The 5,379-nt window shown below is 32.9% G+C and overlaps 1 protein-coding gene across 2 annotated transcripts in view; it reads left to right on the forward strand.

The window, feature by feature from the left end:
* LOC107558389 (mitogen-activated protein kinase kinase kinase 13-like) overlaps positions 1 to 5,379 on the forward strand; it is a 77,971-nt gene that overhangs the window by 27,386 nt on the left and 45,206 nt on the right. For both annotated transcript variants that reach the window (XM_016242054.1, XM_016242057.1), the window contains exon 2: positions 2,963 to 3,037. The gene's annotated coding sequence lies outside the window, so the exon portion shown is untranslated. The remainder of the gene's footprint in view (positions 1 to 2,962; positions 3,038 to 5,379) is intronic.

Here is a 5,379-nt window from a genome sequence, read left to right on the forward strand (position 1 = left end):
CATCGCTCCAGTAGAGTTATTGTAAGACAATTTGACATTACACAGTTTACACAATTTTTCCGTTTCCTTCAAAATAATCCCACACCTTGCTGGTCTTTCGCATGGTCATTTTTTAACTCACCGCAACTGACACGAAGAAAACGCATGTGGGGTCTGAGGTAAAAATTTAGTTTCCGCCCAGATAAACTTTAAAAAATAGTGTATTATTTTTCAAACGTTTTATTTTAACTTGTTATTTAAAAAGTTTTAAATGCAATGTTAAAATGATGGTAATTTGAATGATAAAATCATGTTTTAGTCTTCCTTTTTTTCTTCTGTCGTGTAATCGACTATTGTTTTCAGTGTCGACTAGTAGGAGCTGTACCGTTTAGTCGACTAGACCCGCACATCCCTACTTATAATGCAAGTGGATGAGAATCACGGCTTTGAGAGTCAAAAAACATACACAAATTAAACCCTGTGGCTCATGACGATACATTGATGTGTAAATACACGAAACGATCGGTCTGTGCAAGAAACTGAACGGTATGGACCATTGACACTCCTAATTGAGATTGTAGATAGTGTCAATGGTCCATTTGAGAGATAGGTGGCGGTAATGCACTTATAAGTCTGCGATCCGCCGTTCGAAAGAAGACGACGCGTCAGGTGCCGGCTGTTGAATGCGCTCATGATGCGCTCTGGACAATTCGGACATTGCGGTGAAAATCAGAGGTAAAAAACGACATAAATACTGTTCAGTTTCTTGCACAGACCGATCGTTTTGTGTCTTTACACATCAATGTATCGTCACAAGCCACAGGGTTTAATTTGTGTATGTTTTTTGACTCTCAAAGCCGTCATTCCCATCCACTTGCATTATACGACTGACAGACTGCAACGGTTTGACTTCAAAATCTTCATTTGTGTTCTACTGAAGAAACAAAGTCACCTACATCTTGGCTGCCCTGGGGGTAAGCCGATAAACATCACATTTTCATTTTTGGGTGAACTATCCCTTTAAAACATCAAAATAATGTGCTTAAAATGTCACATTGCAAAAATCCTAATTATCCTAAAACAAGGGTCTATTTTCTTTAACCTAAATATAATTTCTGATTTCTTTCTTCCGATTTTGGGGTGAAACACAAGACATTTCTTCATTAGAGTCACATTTCTGGGCAGATTTGAGTGAGAGTCTGTATCCCACCAGCTGATCCTTTGTTTGGTTTTTTATTTAACAAAATGTTTGTAATCTTCATTTACAATTCCACTGATAATATGTGAGTCTGGCCTCAGTCGTGTGTGAAGTGTGTCTTTTTCTGAGCTGTCACACTTTAATTGGGCAGACGGGGGTGTAAATGAGATGGGTCTTTGTCCCCATATGGGGCGTATGAGACGGGACGCCCGCGGGTGTGTGAGGAGGTGGGACTCATTTGACATGCAGCATCCCTCTCTTTCATGATCAGACACACACACACACACACACTCGGCAGAGGTCTGTCGGTTAATGATCCGGGCGTGAGCAGCTGTTCATTAGTTTGTCTCTTTAGTGTCCCGACACCCAGCAAATATTCCCCCTTCATTTCCATCCGTTCACCACCTGAACCTCCGTCAAACAGGCCGGTTAATGTGAAGAGAAAAAACAGTTCATAGTGTCAAGAGCAAATCTCAATCCTCCCCTAACAATCACAATCATATCAAATCTCAGTGTTGCTTAATGTTTACAACATTTAGAACAAAGACATTGTGAATATTTCATTGGGACCCACTTTATATTAAGTGTCTTTAACTATGTACTTACATTTTAATTAACCATATGATACATTGCACTTCTTGCATACATGTTTTGCAATTTAATATAAACACGATTGGTACATTTTACCTGACCATGTTTTGGGCATAAGTATAGTGGTTGAAGACACCTAATATTGCATTTATTTAACATTGTATTTTGCTTTATTTTTTTTGCTAATATTTTATTTTATTGTATTGTTTTAATAATTAATTCAGTAATATTTTATGATTTTATATAATTGTATTTTACTGTATTGTTTTACTAATATTTTATTATTTTATTTTATATTTTATTTTACTTTGTTTTAGTGTTTTTTATTTTATGAATATTTTATTTTACTATATTGTTATAGTAATATAGTATAATTTTTATTTTTACTTGTTTCAGTAATGTACTTTATTTCTGTATTATTGTAATTGTTTTATTTAATATTTTACTTTATTGTTTTAGTAACTTTTTAAAATTGTATTAATATTTTATTATTTTATTTTTGTTTAATATAGTATTTTACTTTGTTGTTTTGGAATTATTTTATTCTTTTATTAATATTTTATTTTATTCTTTTATTACAAATATTGTACTGTCAAGCTTTAATTAACGATAGATTCAACACTACACAATTTAACATTTAGATTAAACAAGATTTAACACTAACATCACAGCACAGAGTGAAAATATCCAATACATCTTTTCAGTCTCAAATTTTTAACAGGCCACATTTTCCATCTCTTTAACCCTGGTTATCATGAGCTGTGCGAAAGATTTCTCCGATTGTTCGCTAATTTGCTGGAATGCATCTCGTCCGTCTTGTTTTGGAAGAGGGATTTGGAGCCGTGCTGAATTTTTAAATGGGTTTGCGGTGACGGAGGAGATTTTCACACGTTCCCCTCTAAATAAGTGACTGTGCAGGAGAGATTGTGTGTGTATGAATGCTTGTGTGTTTGGGGAACTCCAGTGTTTTTCATTCTAGTTTGGATGGCATTCATTGTATTTCAGTCTCTGCTAAACATTAACCCATATTTCGTTCTGGGATTCCCCAGCAGACGCTCAGATTGGCATGTTAACACGTTCAGAAATCCTCACACACTCGCTCTGGCTCAGCTTTTGCTTTTTCCTTTGGAAAGTGCGATCAGAGTCTGATTACTGACCTCTGAACTCTGACCTCTCTGTATTTATTATTTACAGGTGCGAAGAGAAGAGGAGACACTTTGCAATCGGCGGTAGAAGCATCTCGGGAAATGAGCGTCAACTTCACTGGAGGTACAAACCGTGAGCTTATTATTATTATTATTAATATTAATGTGCAGGATATGGCATGAAATGAAGATGCTGAATTCTACCATACATTGGCTAAAAGTAAAATAAATATGCGGAGTAAACTGAAAATGAGAAAACAGTTTCTATGCACAGAAAAGGCCCTTTCAATGAATAATAAATTGTCTTAGTTTTGTACTAAACTGAACTTTTATATTAATTTTATGTGATGATACTGTAAAAAATGGATATTAAAATCAGTTATCTGCTTATAACTTATTGTGATTACTTTTATATTAGTTCTTAATACATCACACATGTAATGTATTTATACAATTTTGCATTTACATTTTTACACTTTTTTTACCATATGTTGGCTTTAATAAATAAAATATGAAAATAAAATTATTATTATTAATGTGCAGGACGTTATACACGTTCACATGCATGACTTTTCGGTTTCTTTTATGTGATGTGATACTGTAAAAAAAAAATCAAGGTTAAACAGATAATTGGACTGTGTTTTTCTACTTTAAAATGAGAAAGAAATGTAAAAAAATATATAATTTAAAAATAATATTTTTTTTACACATTTTTACGTTTTTGATGTATTTGTACAATTTTGCATTTACACTTTACATTTTTAATGCCTTTTACCATCAGTTTACATTAATAAATGCTAACATAACATAAGAATATAATAGAAAATAAAATGATAGAAAATAAAATAATAATAAAATAAGCGATACAAAGAAATGCTTTTATTTTTTTTAATATAGTAGAAATTTAATGTAAATGTAAATAATTTTATTATAAATATTGTATTGTCAATAATTGATTGTGTTTTGTTTATTAGATTAATGAAGCATTGCTCTTGCAGCAGTTTCAGCATTAATTTCTGTTTTCTGTACGTCCAGTTAGGTCCAACAACAACTGATCACATAGTTTCAGTGCAAGGAAAAAAGTAAACATCAGTTTAATAAATGTAATTGCATGCAATGAAATTAAGTTCTCACAATGTTCAAGAATTGCGTTGCGATAGCTATTTGAATGAACTAAATTGAACAAGCTGCAGAAATAATCTTTTTGAGTTTATATATAGTCCGGTTTCCAGAAATGTACAAACTGGTTTGTGGTTGTGCTGCGTTTATGTTTGCCCGGCATGCTGGGAGGTTTTGTGTACCCAGCATGCTTTGCTGTAGCACAGACTGAGGTCAAAGAAAGGAAAGGCTTCAGCAAGTGGAAGTTTCTGCTACTTCTGTGTTGTGGTTAAGCTCAAACGGGATAGTGTTTCAGTTTAGAGCACATGCATGCTGGTTTTACTCTCTTACTATATAACCTATATAACAAGAACAGATGAAATTTGAATCTTTTTGTATGTCTGTGTTGTTTAATGTCCTATACTCATGTCATAAACTTGGTGCTAATTTGTGTTTTGAACTGAAAACAAATGCAAAAGCTTATTCTGTTTATCTAAAAGCCAAACATTGCACTGCAATTTGTTGTTGAGTTGTAAACAGCGTTTTATTATAGTGAAAGTAAGAGTTTTGGGCTTTTTATCAGATGTTAGCTTTTTTAAGTGCTTATTTTAATAAATAATAAAAATTACTTTTTTCATTTCATTATTTTTTTTAATTTAGTGTAGAATTTTATTACCGTATTGACCCGAATATAAGACTATGTTTTTTTTCTTGGAAATTCATCTGAAAAAACGCGGTCGTCTTATATTCAGGGTCTAGACTTTGACATGTCAATAATACACCCACAACAATAGGTGGCGCCAAATACACATAAAACCAGTGTGCCGTGAAATACGTAATGTAATGCGTGTTGTAAAGATTGCGAGTAAAAACAAAAGAAAAAGAAAAGCTTACAGCTGCATGAGTCGTGACTGTCACGTTAGCCTGATGCGATCAAACTCCCTTTGTGATTTTAAAACTTAAGACAGTACCCAGATTTGAAGACTACAGTAAGATTGAACTTCTACTGTTAATAAGATGTTGGTAGGCTACTATTAGATGGATAATTCAGATGAGCTACCTTTTTTTTTTATGGTATATCAAAAAGTGTCTATTTTTTAAATGTGATTGTTGGTACATTTTACCAGTTTTTACCATACTTTCAAAACAAAAATTAAAATAGGAAAAATATGCAATATGAAAATAATTGAAGACAAAATGTGTTTTACTGAGAAAAAACAAGATTTGCTTTTTAAAAAGCCTTTTTCCAAAAGGTACATCTGGAAAAAGGGGGGTTGTCTTATATTCGGGCCAATACGACTAGCAAATCACTGATTCTTGAGAAGTGGGACAAAACAGTGTGAAATATTGAAAAAATAAAACCTTGTA

Source organism: Sinocyclocheilus grahami, unplaced genomic scaffold, assembly GCF_001515645.1.
Source record: "Sinocyclocheilus grahami isolate Dianchi unplaced genomic scaffold, SAMN03320097.WGS_v1.1 scaffold644.1, whole genome shotgun sequence".
Classification (NCBI taxonomy): domain Eukaryota; kingdom Metazoa; phylum Chordata; class Actinopteri; order Cypriniformes; family Cyprinidae; genus Sinocyclocheilus; species Sinocyclocheilus grahami.